We start from the raw sequence: 21477 nt of genomic DNA on the forward strand, positions 1-21477 counted from the left end.
GGGAAGAGAGTAAAAGTCATTAATTAGGAGAGGCCTGACTTGTGTTTCAGAAACCTGTTTCCATAGGTACATTAAACACCACCTCTAGCAGAATGATACTTGGATCTATCAGAAAGGTCAAAAATATCCACACCCATAGAGTATAACTAGTATGGTTCTAGGGAACTTAGTTGTGGGATGGATAGGAACAGGAATGCATATATGAGAGATACCCCATGAATATATCAATAACTCTGTGTCAGAAAAAACAGCTTCATGGGAGCAGGGGTACTGGGATTGAACCCAGGGACACTTTTCCATTGACCTACATCCTCAGTCCTTTTTATTTTTTTGAGACAGGTTCTCATTAAGTTGTTGAGGCTGGCCTGGACCTTGTGATCCTCCTGCCTCAGCTCTCCAGTCTCTGAAATTACAGGCATGCACCATTAAGTCTACCACTATTACTTTACTGTCTAACAATTTTTGTTGTTGTTGACTTACTTTAAATAACTTTTGTTGTTCATTTGAAGATTTTCCCTAAAAAGATCTTTTAAAAGAAAATTTGGCCAGATAAATTATAGTAAGAAAAGGAAATTTGCCTGGGAGCAAAAAGATTTTCCTTCTAGTCTTTCCTGTGCCAATAATAAGCAATATAACCCTGGGATTGGTTTCTTACAATCATTATAATGAAATTTTAAAGAGATAGCAGAATAAGATGGTTTCTGAGCAGCTGAACCAGCATTGTGAAATTCTGTAAGAAAAACTTGGTATCTTTTTCTTTTTTCTCTTCATGTTTTTAAAACAGCTTTTATTTTTTAAAAAGCTAATATGTGCATTATAGGAAGCAAAAAAATAAAAGCAAAGAATAGTCATCCAGTCATGAGCAGCTTAGTTGGATGTGTCCTTCCAGGTCCTGTGTGCACACACACAGCATCCCATTTTGTGTGACTGAGATCAGAGTATCATGCTTTTCCACACATCACAAATATTCACTAATTCAAAATCCCAGAACTACATGAATATACTATACAAGAATATACTGTACCAATTCAATTTGTTAGGAAAAAACTGGGGCCTTTCTTGGGTACAAAAATTTCAATGAACACAGAAATGGCAACAGGCCTCTAGACAGAAGTATTATTAGCAGAGTCACAACTAAAATAATGTATTCCCTTAATCCTCAATTTACAACGAGACAAAACAACAGAGTACACCAATCATATTTCTATTTTTTAATATTTTTTTTTGTTTTAGGTGGACACAATATCTTTATCTATTTTTTTTAATGTGTGCTGAGGATCGAACCCAGTGCCTCGCGAATGCCAGGCCAGCACGCTACCACTTGAGCCACATCTCCAGCCCCCCAAACATGTTCATTATGAGATTTCTACTATCAAAATATTAGCAAGAAAGATGTTTCCAGTGAATGCAAGTGCTCCTACAGCAGTGGTCACAGCAAAATGTAAATCCTGGGGCACTTGCTCCTGCCTTTCCCTACATGCTCCTTCTGCCCCTCTGGTGCAGCCTAATCGACAGTCCTGATATTCACTGCCCAGGGCATCACAATTCCATGTCCAGGATGCATCTTTTCCATCAGGTATAACAAAAAGATGTAAAATTTACAAGTTGGCTAATTCACTGGCTCTACTTTTTATGATACACTGTCACCTCAGGGCATCTAGAAAGCTTGGATGTTGTGAGAAACTTGGTATCTTGCTAAGGATAGAGAACTGCATGCCTGCACCAGCACTGTGAAGTTATAATAGACACTGTGACTGTCTAAATGCTTACACATTAGTCCCTACAAATCAACCCTCAATTTTGCCATAGTGGCAATCTGCCTTCTCCCAGGGATGAACTATGATTAATCTAGGTTAAGGAGGGCAACCTCATTCCCTTTTGCCAGTTATTTTCCCTGACAGCTGGGTTATCATGTGAAACAGTATTGGATAATAGATAATATCTGCTCAGGGGAGGAGTTATAAAAAATTGTTTTCTGGTATTATTATTATTGGTGCCGAGGATCAAACCCAGGTTCTTGTGGATACCAGACAAACATTCTATCACTAAATGGTATATCCCCAGCTGTTTTCTGATTAAAAAAAAAAGGCATTATAATCAAGCTCAACTCTTTCCTTTTGACTTGGACATGGATATGACAATGGCTCTCATCTAAATGGATATTTGGGGGCTGGGACTGGGACTCAGTGGTAGAGCGCTTGCCTAGCGTGCATAAGGCATTGGGTTTGATCCTTAGCAGCACATAAAAATAAATAAAATAAAGACAGGCTGTCCATCTACAATTTCAAAACAATTAAAAAAAATAAATATCTGGCAGTTAGCTTTATAACGTTGAAGTGTTAGGTATAGGAACCAACAGTGACCAGTTAAAGGCGGTGGGTCAAAGAAAAACCAAGATTTGATGATATAAGAAACCACTGAAATAGTCTGGAATCTTACAGTATTCTTCTTTTTCTTGAAATACCTAATTTTATTTAGAAAATATTTAAAAGTAGACAGAAATCCTGTCAAGAAAGACTAGGTGAAAAATGGGTTCCTAATAAAATAGAATTTTATGGCCACAAAAGTCTAAAAGGTCACAGAAGAGAAACAGTACCATTGGAACAATGGTTAGTTACCTGCATTTTTTAAAAATTATTAATTAATGAGTGTAGGTTTTTCTTTGAATTCCACACAGATAATGTACTACACAACAATTTGATCATAAAACACTTGTTTCCTACATAAGCTACCACCATAGACAAATCAATACAAACACATCATGAACTGAACAATCTCAGCAGTGGGTAACTACTGAGAAAAATTCGCAGAATTTTGACAAAGGGAGTGAATAGGCCATGGGCAAAGCAAATGAGGGAGAGTTAAGGAAAGAAAAATATTTTAAATATTAATAATTAGCCCAGACATGATACTGTATTTTTTGCAAAAGAAACTCACATTTTGTAACACATCAGTGAATTTTATCTCCAAAGAGATTAGTACACTGGCAAAGTATTCGCATGATAGTGGAGCGATGTGGATGGCAGATACTGAAAACACCCTAGCCATGTAGATCCCACAGCAACTGTCTCTAAATAAAATACAAAAAGGGCTGCAGATGTGGCAGATGTACCTGGGTACAATCCCTGGTACAAAACCAAAAACAAACCAAAAAAGTGGTCCTCTAAGAATTGTAAAAGGGTGTATTTCACATTTAAGCACATAATTTATTAGAGTATGAAATTCAGATGCTGCTCTGCTGGTCCAGGCTGTTAATACTCTTGTTTCTCTGGTGGGCCTCAATCAGGTATCACAAAACCTTCATTTATGGCAGGGAATTCTACAGTCCTCTGCAATGCAGGGAGGTTTGCCTCCTCATTCTCCTGGTAAATCAGTCCAATGTTCCTTACCTTCCTGAAGTAGAAATCTCTTTCTCTAAGTCCTCACAGTAAGTTTCCACACGTTGACGTGCTACATCAATTTAACCACTTTGTGGGGCTGTTGCCCACACTACCACCCTGGGCCAGCCTTAGGAGTCACAGTGGTTTTCTGCGGTGATGGGCTCTGTGGACCCGCACTGCTCCAGCAGTTTCTTAGCACTGCTCCAGCAGTTTCTTCGGTTTGTTCAGAGCTGGAGCAATAAGGAAGCCAATACAGTTCCTTGACCTTGTCTGGCAGCCACAAGGTCATACTTTTTCCCTCCGTAGTTTGCATCAAAAGCTTCTTCAACCACTCAACCTTCAAAATTGTACTGGCATTTTCCTTTACTAATTTATCCACAGGAATTTTGTCAACTCCCATCCCCTTAAAACCTGCTTGTAGTATTTTGAAGTTCTGGACCTATTTGTGTTTCAGATTAGCTTGGAATCTCAGGGAACAGCCAGTCCATAGGGAAGCCCCAAGCCCCTGTTCGATCTTTGCCAGATTCAAATGTTGAGACCAACTAGGCCAGCATGTCATGTCGATTAGGTCATCACCGGTGACTGACGAGTACACATTTACAGTAATCTTTAGCTCTTGGCAGAACAAAGTCCACTGCCCGCACCGGCTCTGGTTGTCTTCACCTAATACAAACCAAGGGACCCCGGCTGTCTGCCGGCTATGACACACCCCCGCTGTGACACACTAACATACACATTCTTAGTGTCCGACCCATCCTCTTCTCTCCTCTACTCTCTTTGCTATTGGCCACTGAAACCCATGGGGTCCTTAACTACTGAGCTACATCCCCCTTTTTACTTTTTATTCAGGGACAGGAGCTCATTAAGCTGCTCAGGCCCTCGCTAGATTGCTGAGACTGCTTTGAACCTGCGATTCTCCTGCCTCAGCCTCCAGAGTTGCTGGGGTTACAAGTGGGCGCCACTGAGCCTGGCACAGTTGTAAGGGAGACAAAAAATGCCTTCATTGTCTAATACCCTATTAGGTTCAGCCAAAAATTATTCTAAGTACAACAAGTTTAGTGGTAAAATGGCACGTCTTGTAATTTGAGCAAACCAGAGTGGTAACAAATTGGGGTGGTGCATGTGTGCTTGAGGGGAGGTAAGCCCTCAGTTTTCCTCAAGGATCCCTTCCCGAACAAAGCAAGTCTCTTCATCTCCCTCCCCAGCCACTTCCCTTCCTCCACCTCCCTCATCTCTGAGCAAGTGTGCTTCTATTTTAAAACCGACAAGCACCTCTCTGTAAAAAACGTATTTCTGAATCTACCTACTTTCATTTATAGTAAACACAACTTCAAACTGTTATTTTGAACTTTAGTCCAGAGCCAATGGGTTCATTATAGTATTCCTTTTGGCTTATTTGTAACTTCTTTTCTTTTTTAAACATCTTTTAGTTGTGGACGGACATAATAACTTTAATTAATTAATTTATTTAATGTGGCGTTAGGCAGGCTCTGTACCACGGATCCACAACCCAAGCCCTGTAACTTCTTTTCCTGCAAGAGGTATCTAGCTCTTACACTCTACAACATACTTATTTATTCAACATTAATATACAAATAAAACAGCATCAGAGTCCATAGTCTACTTAAATCCACTTACCTAAACAAATCAGATTACAGTGTTTGAGTAACTTATTTTTGTCTTTGGCCTTATAATATCTAGTTGAAACCGTTTTATAGGCTGCATCCACTGCTGGAATGAAGACTTTTATTAGCAATCAGTGTCAACATTCCAGAAAATACTGATATTACTCTGAAGGGATAGAATTACTCATAGAGGCCCCAGAGCAAGGTTGTGGAAGGACTTCAATCACATATTAACATAGACCTCGGTGTTCTTGGGAAGAAAAGATGATGATCAATGGGGACAGAGAGAATGAAAATCAAGTGGTGATGGTTCACAGTATCTGTTGTCATGCATTGACTGTCACTGAGGCTAGTATGCTGGTGTGAGGGTTTTGTTTGGTTGTTGTTGTTGTTTTACTAGTAAAAACAAAATAAAACAACAAAACCAAACAAAACTATCCCACTGTTTGGATGAGGCCAGGCATTGTTTATTCAGTATCTCAAACTCAAAAAGATGAGTTAATGATTGAAGTTAATTTTTATAGATACACTTTAGTAAAGATAGATCCTGTGTTACCCTAAGGATTTTTTTTGTTTCTATTTTTGTTTACATGAATCAAGAAATTTTGTCAAATGCTTTTTCTGCATCAGTTGGGATGATGTACAAATGGTTCTTCAGACTTCTTTATGGTGAATTACAGTTAATGATTTTCAAATTGATTTTGGTTCACTGATTTTCTTTTATTTTTTAATAGAATTCTGCTCTAATCATTAATATTGCTTTTTTAGTCTAGCATTCAGGAGGCCCGGGCTTTGATCCTCAGTACTGTGAGAAAAAAAAAAAAATCCTCTCCTTTTATTACTTTGAGTTTTATTTGCTCTTCTCCACCTCCAGCCCTTTACTTTCTAATCTACATGACTATTTTTTTTCTTCCCTTAATGTACAGGCTAGGAATATCAATACAATGCTAATAGAAGAGATGAGAGGGTATGTTCTTACCTTATTCTCAAATACAAAAGAAGTTACAAATTCAGTGAAAATTAGAACATAATTTTTAAAAAGTTGTGTTGTGCAATTAAAATGTTTCACAGAAATGTAGGTCCTTGCATGCTAATGTTCATCGTGGAATAGATGCTTCTTTTTTCCCCACATTTATTGGGGCATTACATTTATTATGTATTACGTACATACTGATGAGATTTGTTGTTACATATTTGTACATGCACATAATACACAATATAATTGGGTCAATATCATTTCTAAGCACTTCCCCCTCCCTCTGAACCTCTAACCCCTTGGTCTCTTTCCTCTACTGATCTCCCTTTGATTTTTTTTTTAATATTTATTTTTTTAGAAGAAGTTGGACACAATACTTTTATTTTTATATGATGCTGAGAATCAAGCCCAGGGCCTTGCTAGGTGAGCGCTCTACAGCTGAGGCACAACCCCAGCCCTCACTTTGATTCTCATGAGATCCACCCCCATTTTTCTTTTCCTTTTTCCTCTCCAGCTTCCACATAAGAGAAAACACATGACACTTAACCTTCCCAAGTTTGACTTATTTAACTTAGCATAATGGTCTCTAGTTCCATCCATTTTCCTGCAAATGTCATAATTTCATTTGTCTCTATGGTTGAATAAAACTCCATTATGTATAACCACATTTTATTTATCCATTTATCTGTTGATGGACACCTAGGCTGATTCCATAGTTTGGCTCCTGTATTACTGTAAAAACATGGCTGTGCACGTATGATGACTTTTAATTCTTCACAATACCGAGGAGTGGAATAGCTGGGTCATATGGTGGTTCCATGCTTAGTCTTTTGAGAAGCCTCCATAATGATGTCCATAGTGGTTGAATATCCATAGTGGCAGAATTTCCAATTCTGCCAACAGTGTAAAAGTGTTCCTTTTTCTCCACATCCTCCTCAGTATTATTATTTGTATTTTTGATGACTGCCATTCTGACTGGTTTGAGATGAAATTTCAGTGTAGTTTTGATTAGCCTTTCAATAATTAAAATCAGCACTTCTAAGGCATAAAAACAATATAAGCCCAAAGTTGGTAACAGAAAGAAGGAAACAAAGAGTATAAATCTTCCAGATCTTGTATATATTAAAATACTAATAATGGTGTATTATGGACAACATGTCAATCAGTTTGACAATTTAATTAAAAAGATTATTGGAAGGACACAAAAGAGAATGTGTAGCCATGTTCAATAACTTCTTGCTCTTCCTTCAGAGTAGCTGTTCTCTTCCCCCAATTGTGTCACTTAAGGTGGTTTATGTCAAAATTTCCCATCTTTTCTGAAAGCATCCAGTTGAGTTAATGGAGAAAACATCTGCTGCAACCCAGTCCAGGGGCATACTGGAGGAATGTGTGGTGGGAGTTGGGCCTGGTGTGGCAGGAAAGATGTTCTGGTTGGCTTTGAATAGGGCCATGCTGAGGCATTTCTGTGAAACTTCAGACAATATTTCTTATTAGTACCCTCCCAAGAGGGATGGGACAATGGGAAGCAGGCTAAGTCTTAGGGTAGAAGGAGAAGTGTGCATTGCTTCTTGCTTCCTTGGTTTTGCAAGAAGAATGCCTCCTGTCTAGATTCTTAATGTAGAAGTATAGTACTAATTTGAATTCTAATTATTTATATCATTTAATGCCATAAATTTCCATATAAGCACTAATTTACTGCACACATTTTGATACACTGTATTTTCATTTTCAAAGTATCTCAAAGTACATTTTCCTCTAAGATTTCCTCATTTATCCATGCCCCGTTTTGAAGTATATTTAATAGCCAATTATTTGGAGATTTTCTAGGTATCTTTCTGTGCTTTATTTCTATTTTTAGTCAGCTATGGTCTGAGAACATGCTTTGAATGACTTACACTGTTTGAAAATTGCTGAGGCTTCTTTTATGTTCTAATATATGATCTATCTTGATGAATGCCCACATGTACTTGAAGAAGATATGTAGGGGCTGGGTTGTGGCTCAGTGGCAGAGTGCTCGCCTAGCACATGCAAGGCCCTGGGTTCGATCCTTAGCACCATATAAAATAAATAAATAAAAAGCAAACGTATTGTATCCATGTACAACTAAAAAAATTTAAAAAAAAAGAAGATGACATGTAGTTGGCTATTTGGTATTCTATAAATGTCAAATGTCCATTGAAAAACTGACAGTCAACATTTGAATACTGATGTTTTTTTTGGGGGGGGGAGTCTTCTGAAATCTTATTGTTTTTCTTCTTCTTTCATTTTCCACCAATTAATGAGAGAGGGGTTTGGTTTCCTTATTCTTTGCTATGAAAAAGGAATTAAGTCCTTAATAATTGTGTATATGCCTATTTCTCCTTTCAATTCTATCAGTTTTTACATTTATTTTGAAGCTCTGTTAGCCACATACACATTAACAAGTATTATCCTTTCTTAAAGAACTGCTCCCTTGATTATTATGTAATATCTCGCTGATGATATTACTTGTTCTAAAGCCTACTTTGTCTAATATTAAAATCGGCACTCTATTTTTCTTTTGGTTATTACTGTATTTCTGTGGTATATTCTTCCATACCATTAAGCTTGAGAGAGAGAGAGAGAGAGAGAGAGAGAGAGAGAGAGAGAGAGAGAGAGAGAGAGAGAGAAAATATGTGTGTATATGTGTGTGTGTGTGTGTGTGTGTGTGTGTGTGTGTGTGTGTGTTTGGGTACTGGGGATTAAACCCAGAGCCTTGCATTTATAAAGCATACACTCTACCAGTAAACTACACCCCAACCCCATCTGTATGTTTAAAATGGTTTCTTATAGATAGCAGCTAGACAAATGCTTTTATGAAAGGTGGTAAGCTCTATCTTATCTTTTAACTGATGTGTTATTTAATAGTGATACTTAAATTGATTATTGAGATAGCTGAATTATGGTCCACCATCCTCCTGGTTATTTTCTATTTGCTAGAAACAAACAAAACAAAAAGCAAAAACTTCCTTTAGCATTTCTTATAGAGAAGGTCTGCAGAAAATGAATTTATTTGTCTAAAGAAGTCCTTATTTTTCTTTCTTTTTAAAATTTTATTTCATTGTGGTCAGGAAACTTGAGATCTTAAGTGTATGATACATTTTTGTTGACTATAGGTACAACGTATAACAGATCTACAGAGTTTATAAATCATGCTTGACTCAAACTTTATGCCCACTAATAACTCCACATTTTCCTTGTCGTTAGCCCCTCGGCTAGTTCTATAGTTTGGCTGGCAACTGTGATTCTATGAATTTGACTATTTAATATACCTCAAATAAGTGAAACCATGCAGTATTTATCTGTGGCTGTTTCATTTTAGCATAATTTCTTCAAATTTCATTCTTCTTGTGTACCACATTTTCTTTATCCATTAATCTGTTTATGGATATTTAGGCTTTTTCCATATCTTGGATTTTAAGTGCTGCAATGAACATAGCAGTGATAAAATCTCTTCAAACTCCTCTGATTTCAATTATTATGGATGTATACCTAGAAGTGGGATTATTTAATCATATGGGAGTTCTATTTTTAATTCAAAAAAAGTATTTTTAGTTGTAGATTGACACAATACCTTTATTTATTTTTATGTGGTGCTGAGAATTGAACCCAGTGCCTCACACATGATAGGCAAGTGCTCTACTGCTGAGCCACAACCCCAGCCCCTGTATTTTTAATTGTTTAAGAAGCTTCTAAAGGCTATACCATTTTATATTCCCACCAACAGTATAAAGATTATAATTTCCTCATATCCTCACCAACACTTGTTACCTTTTGTTTTTTTTTTTAATATTTATTTTTTTAGGTGTAGATGAACACAACACAATGCCTTTATTTTTATGTGGTGCTGAGGATCGAACCTGGGTCCTGCCTGCACTAGGTGAGCACTACCACTGAGCCACAATCCCAGCTCCTTGATTTTTTTTTTATAATAACCACCTGTTAGGTGGGGATGATATCTCATTTTTTATTTTATTTGCATTTTCCCTGATAATGTTGTTGAGCATCTTTTCATATACCTGCTGGCCATTTGCATGTATTCTATTTCTGTTTTTACAACTGAGTTGTAGAAGTTCCTTATACATTTTGAACACTGACCCTTTCTCAGATATATGTCATGCAAACCCTTTTCACAGTTTGACTTTTCCCTCTGTGCTTTTCTCTACTGTGCAGAAACCTTTCATTTTGATGTAGTCTCACTTGTTTCAGCTTTTCTTACCTGTGATTTTTTTTAAATTTATTTTTTAATTGGACACAATACCTTTATTTACTTTTTACTTGCATGTGGTGCCAGGGATCTAACCAAGTGCTTCACGTGTGCTAGGCAAGCACTCTACCACTGAGCCACAACCCTGGCCCCTCTATACTCTATTTTTTAAAAATATTTTTTCAGTTGTAGATGGACACAGTACTTTTATTTATTCACTTTATGTGGTACTGGGAAATAAACCCATTGCCTCACACATGCGAGGCAAACACTCCACCACTGAGCCACAACCCCAGTCCCCTATACTCTATTTTGAAATCTGTATGATCCATTCAGATTTGTTCTTTTCAAGATTGATTTACATATTTGTAGTTTTTGTGGCTTCATGTGATTTATTTATAAAACTTTTTCTATTTTGGCATTGACTCTGTAGATCACTTTAAGTAGTATGGACATTTTAACAATATTTGTATAACCCACTAACATTGGACATCGTTCTGCTTTTGTTGCTTAATTATTTTCCCCAAGATTTTGTGGTTTTCAGTATATTAGTCTTTCAATTCCCTATTTAAGTTTGTCCCTAAGTATCTTATTCCTTTTATTTTTTCTTAATTTCTTTTTCTAATAATTCATAATTAGCATACAAAAATGCAAGTGATTTTTGCATGTTGATTTTATATCCTGCAATTGTAGTGAATTCATTTCTTCTTTTTTTAAAGATCATGTTATACTGCAAACAGAGACAATTTTATTTTTTCCTTTCTTTTTGTTTTGGTGGGGAGGCTGGGGATTGAGCCCAAGGGCACTTAACCACTGAGTTACATCCCCAGCTCTTTGTATTTTATGAGAGGGTCTCACTAGGTTGCTTATAGCCTCCCTAAGTTGCTGAGGCTGGCTTCAAACCTGCAAACTTCCTGCCTCAGCCTCCTGAGCCAATGAGATTACAGGCGTGTGCTACCGTGCCTGGCTTATTTTTTCCTTTCTGATTTAGATGTCTTTTCTTTCTTTGCCTTCTCTAATGGCTCTGGGTATATACCCAATATGATTCAAATTTCCAGTACTACGTTAAATAGAAGTGGCAAGACTGGCTAATCTTAATATTGATTTTAGAGAAAAAGTTCTCAACTTTTTATAGTTAAGTATGGAGTAAGCCATGAACTTGTCATATATGGCCTTTATTATGTCAATATACATTCCTTGTATACCTAATTTGTTTCAATGTTTTCTCATATGAGTGTCAAATTTTGTTAAATGCTTTTTCAGCATTATTGAGATCATGTGACTTTATTCTTTTTTTGTTGTTGTTCTTTATTTTGTTAACATGGTATGCTACATAAACTGATTTTCATATTTTGAACCTTCTCAAGGATAAATTCCACTTGATCATGCTCTATAACCTTTTAATGTGCAGATTCAGTTTTCTAGTATTTTGAATTGCCTTTGAATTCCTAAGGAATGCTAGCCTGTAGTTTTCATTTTTTGTGATCTTTTTCTGGCTTTGGTATCTTGTTAATTTGGATCTCATGAGTTTAGAAGTGTTCTGTCCTCTTCAATGTTTTGGGAGATTTCTGAGAAGGATTCGCACCCTTCTTTAAATGTTTTGTATAATTCACCAGTGAAGTCAGTTGGTCCTGAGCTGTTTTCTTTTGGCAGGGGTAAGGACTTTGATAACTGATTCAATCTCAATAGTAGTCATAAGTCTATTTCTTCATGATTTAGTCTTGGTAGGTTCTAAGTTTCCATGAGTTTACATCTTCTAGGTTATCCAATTTGCTGAGTATTGTTCACAGTACTCTCTTACGACCTTTTAAATTTCTGTGTCATCAAATGTATAACTTCACTTTTATTTCTGATTTATCTAAGTCTTCTGTTTATTTCTTTTAATTTTCCTCAGTCTAACCAAGGGTTTGTCAATTTTATTTTTTCAAAAAATACTGTTATTTTTCATTGATGTAATTTTTCTATTTCAACTCTCATTTCTTCTTTTTGCTATCTTTGGTCTTAGTTTGTTCTTCAAATTCCTTGAGATTTAAAGTTTGGTGTTTATTATTTAAGATCATTTTTTCCTATTTATTTATTGGTACTAGGAATTGAACCCAGGGACAATACCACTGAGCTATATCCTAGCCCAACTTTTTGAGACAGGATCTCACTAATTTGTTTAGGGCCTTATTAAGTTGCTGAGTCTGGCCTCTTGCAATATCCCTGCCTCAGCCTCCTCCCAAATCACTGGGGATTACAGGTGTGGGCCACTCGTCTGGCCTTATTTCTTTTTAGTGTAGTGATTTATTGCTATGACCCACTCTTAGTCCTTCTGCTATATCCCATAAGTGTTCACATGTTGTACTTTTGGTTTTGTTGATCTCAAGTATTTTCTAATTTTCTTCTTTGAGCTAATGGTTGTTCAAAACTCTGTTAATGTCAATGTATTTGTGAAATTTTCAGTTTTCTTTCTGATATTGATTTCAAATTTCATTCCATCATGGTCAGAAAAGATTCTTAGTATGATTTCAATATTCTTAAATTTGTTAAGGTTTTGTGATCTAACATGTAGATGCATCCTGGAGAAAGGTCCATTTGTGCTGAAGAATAGGTATTCTGTTGCTGTTGGGTAGAACATTCTATGTATGTTAGGCCCAATTGGCCTATACTGTTATTAAAACCCTGTTTCTTTATTGATCTTCTCAATGGATGTATCATTTATTATTAAAACTGAGGTATTAAGCTGGGTGTGGTGGTACATGACTCTAATCCCAACTAAGACAAAGAAGGAAAAAAAAAGAAGAACGAAGGAAGAAAAAGAGGAGGAGGGTGAAGAGAAGAAAAAAATGTGATATTTAAGTTTCTTACTATGTTATTGCCATGCAACTCTCCTTTCAGTTCTGTCAATGTTTCCTTTATAGATCTGGGTGTTCTGGTGTTGGATGCACATATATTTATAACTGTTATATCTTCCTTTTCTTGTTAGAAAATATCCTTCAACTTGAGATAAATTTTGACTCAGTTTTCTTTTTTTTTTTTTTTTTTTGGTCTACTCACCCTGGTCTCTTTGAGTTACAATTATAATTTGTATTATTATTATTATTTTATTTATTTATTTTAAAATATTTTCTTAGTTGTAGATGGACACAATATTATCTCCTATTTATTTTTATGCTGCGGATCGAACCCAATGCCCCACACATGTGAGGCAGGCACTCTACCACTGAGCTACAGCCCCAGCCCAAATCTGGATTTTTTTTTTCCCATGTCTTCGCTTTCAGCCTATTTATGTTCTTAAATAATAAGTGAGTTTCTTGGGCAGCATATACTTGGGTCTTGTTTTTACATCCATCTACTCAGCCTGTGTCCCTTGGTTGAGGAGTTTAATCCATTTACTGTAATTATTGTTAGAAAAGGATTTTTCTATTGCTATTTTGTTAGTTGTTTTCTATTAGTCCTGTTCCTTCATTTTTTTCTCTCTTGATGTCTTCCTTTGTGTTTTGCTGATTTTTTTGTATTGATGTGTTTTGACTCCTTTCTCTTTTTGTTTTGCATAATTTCAATAGTTTGCAAGTATGGTTAGTTGCCTGAGGGCCATTTTATATACACACGGAAGTCTTATTAAGGTTATAATAGCTTAAGTTAAATTACATACAAAAATATATTTTAACTTTTCTTCCACACACTTTGTTATTGCTCTCACAATTTACATCTATTCATATTATGTATCCTTTAACATATTTTATTTATTTTTAATACTTTTGTCTTTTAACAGTTACACTACAATTGAAAGTGATTTGCCTGTCCTTTCAATAATACAGTACACATTTGTCTATATATTTAACTTAATAAGTTTCCTATTTTTTTTTTTTTTGTACCAGAGATTTTGAGACAATGTCTCACTAAGTTGCTTAGTGCCTTACTAAAATGCTGAAGTTAGCCCTGAACTTGCAAACCTCCTGCCTCAGCTTTGCAAATTACTGGGATTACAGGCATGTGCCACCACACTCAGCTTTTCTTTTTTTTTTTTTTTATTTGGAGTTGGGGGTTGAACTCAGGGCTTTGAGAATGTTAAGCAAACATCACTGAGCTACATTCCAGCCTTAGTTTCCTCCTATCATACTATCATGTTGAATTTAGTGCTTTTCCATTTTAACTTGCTAGTGGTGGTGTGGTGAATTATCTCATCTTTTATTTGGGAGGGTTTATCTCACATTTTTAAAATTATTATTATTTTTTAGTTGTAGTTGGACACAATACCTTTATTTTATTTGTTTATGTGGTGCTGAGGATCAAACCCAGGGCCTTGCATGTGCTAGGCAAGTACTCTACCACTGAGCCACAATCCCAGCCCTCCCCTACATTTTTAGAAGTATTTTTTAGTTGTCAATGAACCTTTATTTTATTTATTTATATATGGTGCTGAGAATTAAACCTACTAGGGCTCTACCACTGAGCCACAACCCCAACCCTCTTGCCTACATTTTTAAAGGAAGTTTTGCTGGGTATAGTATTACTAGTTGGTTTTTATTAATTAATTATATTTTTTAGCTTTTTTGTTATTTTTTAATTAATCTTTTAATATGTGACAGCAGAATGCATTACAATTCATATTACACATATAGAGCACAATTTTTCATATCTGGTTGTATACAAAGTATATTCACACCAGTTCATGTCTTCATACATGTACTTTGGATGATGTTCACCACATTCCACCATCATTTCTAATTCTCTGCCCCCTCCCTTTCCCTCCCACCTCTCTGCCCTACCTAGAGTTTGTCTATTCCTCCCATGCTCCCCCTCCCTAACCCACTATAAATCATCCTCCTTATATTACAGAAAACATTCAGCATTTGTTTTTTGGGGATTGGCTAACTTCACTTAGCATTATCTTCTTCAGCTCCACCCATTTATCTGCAAATGCCATGATTTTATTCTCTTTTATTGCTGAGTAATATTCCATTGAGTATATATGCCACATTTTTTTTTTATCCATTCATCTACTGAAGGGCATCTAGGTTGGTTAATTTTTTGGCTTCTTTTAATATTTATTTTTTTAGTTGTAGTTGCATACAATACCTTTATTTTATTTACTTTTATGTGGTGCTGAGGATCGAACCCAGGGCCTCACATGTGCTAGGTTAGCACTCTACCACTGAGCCACAACCCCAGCCCCAATTTTTTAGCTTTTTGAATATCATCATTCTACTCTATTCTGTCCTGCAATTTCTGCTGAAAAATCCATTGACAACATTATCAAAGTTCCCTTGTATGGAACAAGTTGCTTTTCTCTTGGTGCTCTTATTTTTGGTTTTGTCTTAATTGTGTTCTTTGGGTTCCTTGAGTCTTCTCCAGATTTAGAGAGTTTGCAGCCACTTTAAAAAAAAAAAATCAGCTTTCTGACCATTTTGCCTCTATTCTTCAATTCCTATAATGTACAAGCTGGTCTGCTTGATGGGACATCATAATTCCCTTAAGATTTTCTCACTCTTTTTAAAAATCTTTTTCAGTTTGCTTCTCTAATTGAATTATTTCCAGAGTCTTTGAACTTGCTGATTCTTTCTTCTGCTTGATCTAGTCTGGTGCTGATGTCTCTAATGAATTTTTTCCCTCAATGCAATTGGTGTGTTCTTTAGTTCCATAATTTGGCATTTTCTTACATTTTTTCTATGTCCTTGTGGAAATGCTCACTTCATTCATACACTGTTCTCTTGACATTGGTGAGGATCTTTAAAAGAGTTATTTTTAATTATCTATCAGATAAATCATATAACTCCATTTCATTAAGGTTAGTTTCCAAAAAACCAATCACTTTCCTTTGTTTAGAACATCTTTGACTGTTTTTCTTTTTTTTTTTTTTTCATTTTCTTTGACACTCTTGTCCTATATTGTCTGTATATTATACAGTAGGTCCCTCTCCTAGTCTTCACGAACTGGCCTTGAACAGAAGACTCCACCAAGTAGCCTGGTCAGAGATTTTAGGGGCTTCTATCTTCTTAAGGGGAAATCAGGTAACTGCAGTTGTCTCCTCACTTTGTGCCAAACCAGTGTGTGGGGAGCTATGCCATCTACCAGCCCAGGATACTATCTGCATCTTCCCCTGTGCCAGACCTCTCAGAATTCTAAAACTGACAAGAGAGATGCTAGTTCTTTGAGCAGCCCCTGAGAAGTTGGGGTGTGGAATGAATAGATCAACTCTTTCCTTCCCCAGAAGGTAGGCAAGAACTGAGACATGTTATCTGCTAGCACTCTGCTGAACAGTGGAGGAAGACTGATGACATCTACCAGCCTGCTGTTGCCTCCATCCTCCCTGAGCAGCAAGACTATGCCAGACTCCTCAGACCTCAAGTTTGGTATGACAAAAGCCAGTTCTCTGAGGAGCCCACTCAGAAGATGGGGCAGTGAACCTGTAAATGATCCCCTCCCCTCTCTTGGGTGAGCCTGGGAGTTAAGAAATCCTGTGCTGGTCATATAGCTCTACCAGGGGCAGTGTCTCCAGCAAGAAGTTCTACTAAATCTGCCTTCAGGCTTCAGTGAGTCTGGTTTCATGTTCTCCTGGATGTAGAGGCTTTTTCAATTGCTTTCTGTTTTCTCACAAAGGAAATTTGCCATGAACTGTTACTGAATGGAAGTGATTGGGGAAATGGGGAAGGGTCCAAGCCTTCCTACTCTACCACCTTGCTGATATCACTTCCCTCCTTCATTTTTGAAGGATTTTTTTGCTAGGTATAGTGTTCTGGATTGACAACTTCTTTTTCTTTCTGTACTTTAAAAATGTTTGACGGGCTGGGGTTGTGGCTCAGTGGTAGAGTACTTGCTTAGCATGTGTGAGGCACTGGGCTTGATTCTCAGCACCACACACAAATAAATGAATAAAATAAAGGTTCATTAACATCTAAAAAATATTAAAAAAATGTTTCTTTGAATTTTCTTGCTTACACGGTATCTGATAAGTTTGTTATAACATAATCTTATGTTTGTTCCTCATAGGCAATTTCTTTTTCTCTTACCTTCAAGATTTCTTCTTTATCTTTGGTTTTCAACTGTTTAAATAAGATATGCCTAGACATATATTTGTTTTGGCATACATCCTGCTCGTTGTTCTCTGAGCTTCTTGGATCTATGGTTTACTGTCGCCAATTATGGAAAATCCTCAGCCATTTTTCTTCAATTATTTTCTTCCTCATTCTTTCCTAGGATTCCAATTACAGTTATGTGAGACTGTAGGTATGTTCCATTGCTCTTAAAGACTCTATTCTGTTCCCCCCTCCTTTTCTGCACTGTGCTTCATTTGTAGAACTTCTATTGACCTACCTTTAAAAAAATCAGATTCCTCCCTCAACTGTGCCCAACCTACTAATGAGCCTGTTCTAAGCATTACTGATCTCTGTTAACTATGATTTTGATTTTTAATATTTCTACTTGATTCTTCCATATAGTTTCCATTTCTGTTGCAAATAACCATATGGTTCATTATATAGTAGCTATTTTATTAATTAATTACTTTATTTATTTTCTTATTAATGTCCTGGGGATTAAACCCAGATTTACCACTGAGTTACATCCCTAGCCCTTTTATTTTTCATATTGAGGTATAGTCTCACTAAGTTGCTTAGGGCCTTGTAAAGTTGTTTATGCTAGCCTTGAACTTGCAATCCTCCTAAATCAGCCTCCTGAGTTGCTGGGATTATAGGCATGCATCACTGCACCTGGCTAGTCAGTTATTTTAAATTACTGATGGTTTCTTCTAACATCTTTGTCATATTTAAGTCTGGTTATAATTATTTGTTTTGTATCATTGAGGTATGTTTTTTCTTGGCATTTTACATGCCTCCTAATTTTTGTTGAAATCTAGACACCTAGGATAACAAAAAAAAGATATGAAGGTAAGTATTTTTGTGCATCAAGAGGACATGCTTTCCTTTGCATGAATTTATGATAATCTAGTCAATGTATTTGTCATTGCTATTATTACCCCCAATTCACTAGTGGTTTCAAATTCTTTTAATATCTTTGTTTAGGTAAGGGTTGGTTTGCCATGCTTGTTTTCTCAATGAATGATTCTTCCTTTGCTTTGAGTATTCTGTTTGCTTTCCATAGAAAATCTCTCTTGAAGACCTCCCAGCTGCATTCTTCTATTGTTTTTCCTTGATTCTTATTATCTTGGTCTGGGCCAGGTAGGAGTTATCACTAAGCCTCAATCTTGGATTGGCTTGGGTCTCTGAACCTTGGGTATGTGGCTTTCACAAGTACTCTTGCCTCTCCTCCAGCTGTAGTGGTAGGCCTAGCACACATTCCTCCCCTACCCCTAGAGGTAGTGCTTTTCTGTCACTGGTCCCTTTCCTAAACTGCAGTTTCCACAAGTACCCTAAGGCAACAGTTTTTGCTGCTTTTCTTTATGTAGATTAAAGTTTCTGTTCTACAGGGGAGATAGGGAAGGAAGGTCTGGACCACTATTCCTCATTTCCAGCTAGAAAAACAAGGAAAAATTTCTTAGTACTTACCTCATCCTACCTGTGAGTGCCTTGGAGACATTTCTGGAGAAGTCTACAATTTGAAAACTCTCTAATTTTGCAAATACCTAGTAGTTTCATATTCTTACTAGCTTGTATTCAATCTTTAATGATTTGCTAAAAATTTTTTTCTTTTTAGCTTACATGCCGACTGGAATTGTTCATATTAGGGAAGTATAACTTGAGTCCTGTCTTTCCCAGCAAGCCATCTGTTCTCCCCCAGATTCAAAATTACTTTTCTTGAACTTGTCAAAGAACTGAAGTCCTGTGACCTCAGTTCTTTGACAAGTTCAAGAAAAGTCAGTATTTGTAGTTTGTCCAGATTTTTCCCTCATCGTAAGGATGACTTTCTAGGTCTATACATCACTCAGAGAAACCTAAAGATGCCTCAATTAAAAACCTTTGAGAAGTATATACTTGGACAGCACTGAGCAAAAGCCCCTCAGTTTATTTTGACACTGGGAAAAAATACCTTTTACACAAAGTTAGGATTAAGATAATAGTATAAAGTAAAGTCACTAGGGTGAGTATGGGGTGAGAAAGTATTATAGGCAAGATATGGTAATAGGCAAGGCTTCAGAGAAAAGAGAATACAGTATATTGGAGGATTTCAAAGTTAAGCAGAATAATTTCAGAAACAAATTCACAGCCTAGATATTATATTGATATCAAATGTTATAATGACTTGGACACCACCTACATAGGAATATTGTTTTAAAACCATGCTTGGTTGAACCAAAATTTTGATTACCTAAAAATCATTGAGAACTCTACTCCTGGAAGTGTTAACCACAGCAATTCTCTAAACAGCTGGAGCTAACTAGCACGCTGAAACATGGCTCCACAGTGGATAAAAATATTTTATTTCTATCATCACTCCTACAGTTTCCTAATCTTCTGACTACTATTATCATGTATCCTTAGGTTCTAGGTCTTACCACCTCATTTTGCAAAGTATGTTTAAAACATAAGGATTAGGGAGGCAGATGACAGATAAAATAAGGACTTTAGCTCCTGCCAGTGATGAAAGAATAGGATTAAATTCTGTGGATCCAATGCTGCATTCTACAACAGTCCAAAAGTTGATTTCTTTTTTTTTTTTCAGTTATAGGTGGATACAATATCTTTACTTTATTTTTGTGTGGTGCTGAGGATTGAGCCCAGTGCCTCACGTGTGGTAGGCAAGTGCTCTGCCTCTGAACCACAACCCCAACCCACCAAAAGTTAATTTCTCAAAAGTATCTTTTTTAAAATTTTTTTTTTTTTTAGTTGTCAGTGAACCTTTTTATTTATTTATATGCGGTGCTGAGAAACAAACCAAGTGCCTCAGGCATGCTAGGCAAGTACTCTACCACTAAGCCACAACCCTAGCCCCTTCAAAAGTGGCCTTACATTGTTTCGTCTTCAATCTGGTTGGCATGTTTGGAAATATTTTTTATTCTGCTCTCATAATGACAATTTTTGGTAACTGTAGGCTTCTAAGAGAAACCCTTTCTCCTCAGGGATTTGAAGAAATGTCTCCAGTGACTTCTAATGCTGCTGGAAAGAATAATAATGGTGACAGAAAGTATTAATCGTTTTAATTTTCTTTCCTCTGTAAGTTTTTGGCCCTTATTGTGTTTGTTTTTGGTAGTTATGTATTTTTTTTCTCATTGAAATGCTCAGTGAGTAGAGCATTTCAATGTAGATATTAATCTAGGAAACTTTATTGTACTTTTGTAATTCCTTTATTTTTCCCTTCTGTACAATTTATGAATTGAATGACATTTCTTTTTTTTTTTTTTTTAAAGAGAGAGTGAGGGAGAGAGAGAGAATTTTAATATTTTTATTTTTTTGTTATTGGTGGACACAACATCTTCGTCTTGTATGTGGTGCTGAGGATCGAACCCAGGCCGCACGCATGCCAGTCGAGCGCGCTACCGCTTGAGCCACATCCCCAGCCCCGTGAATGACATTTCTTAAACTGACCATCTAAGTATGTTATATTTTGTCTCCTTAAATTTTCATTTTTCTCTTCCTTAAGAGATTTTCTTGCTCTTATCTCACTATCTTTATGACATATGTGTGTATCCTTAATCCAGACATCATATATAATATTGAGGCCATCTTTCTCATGCATTAAATGCTATTTTAAATAGATTTACTATCTTCTATCTTTTTGAAGATACTTTACTTTTTGCTCTGTTTGAAAAAAAAAGTTTTTGTTTCCTCTATTATTTTCTTCACATTTCTTCCTTCTAATTGTTTAGGTTTTTCTCTTTCCTGATAGATATATTCTTCAACTCCACTGTGATTCCCTAATTGTTCATATTTAATAGAGGCATTACAAAGTTGACTATAAAGTCTGTGTATATGATTCATTTCTTGGCTGGATGAGCTTCAATGTGCCAGTGGGATAATAAACTAATCTTTTCACTGGGGACTGCCAAATATCAATTCTTGGAATTCTTTCCTTTGGGGGGGTCACGCATTTCTCTAAAGGAAAATCAGTTAACTTGCTACCACTTTCTAAGAGAAGGCCAGAGAAAGAGTGCAGGAGAGTCACATTTTTCAGAATATAGACTGAAATTCCCACTTCAATCCCAAACCTCACCCATATCCTCTACTTTGGTTGGAGTCAACAAAGTCTAGACTTTTCTGATTCAGTTTTAAGAAAAATATACCTCCACACTCTTTCACTTCTGTGAGGCAGAAGCAGTATAATCACCTGGCTATGAAGGGTGTGGAAAGGGTCCCTGGCAGTCTAATAATTGATTACAAAATTCTAATCCCG

The 21477-nt window shown here is 36.3% G+C and overlaps 1 protein-coding gene and 1 pseudogene across 3 annotated transcripts in view; both read right to left on the reverse strand.

The window, feature by feature from the left end:
* LOC101973785 (uncharacterized) overlaps positions 1–21477 on the reverse strand; it is a 52209-nt gene that overhangs the window by 20049 nt on the left and 10683 nt on the right. The window contains exon 1 of one of the 2 annotated variants that reach the window (XM_078033110.1): positions 17202–17340. The exons of the other annotated variant lie outside the window; for it this stretch is intronic. The gene's annotated coding sequence lies outside the window, so the exon portion shown is untranslated. Of the gene's footprint in view, positions 1–17201; positions 17341–21477 lie in introns of those variants that run through there. 2 annotated transcript variants of the gene reach the window in all.
* Positions 5–17325, reverse strand: LOC120887936 (microtubule-associated protein RP/EB family member 1 pseudogene; annotated as a pseudogene). Its single transcript, XR_013431168.1, has 2 exons — positions 17202–17325; positions 5–7452 (listed from the first exon to the last, which is right to left on the reverse strand). The product of XR_013431168.1 is annotated as a microtubule-associated protein RP/EB family member 1 pseudogene (transcript).

This window comes from Ictidomys tridecemlineatus, chromosome 15 (genome assembly GCF_052094955.1).
Source record: "Ictidomys tridecemlineatus isolate mIctTri1 chromosome 15, mIctTri1.hap1, whole genome shotgun sequence".
NCBI lineage: Eukaryota > Metazoa > Chordata > Mammalia > Rodentia > Sciuridae > Ictidomys > Ictidomys tridecemlineatus.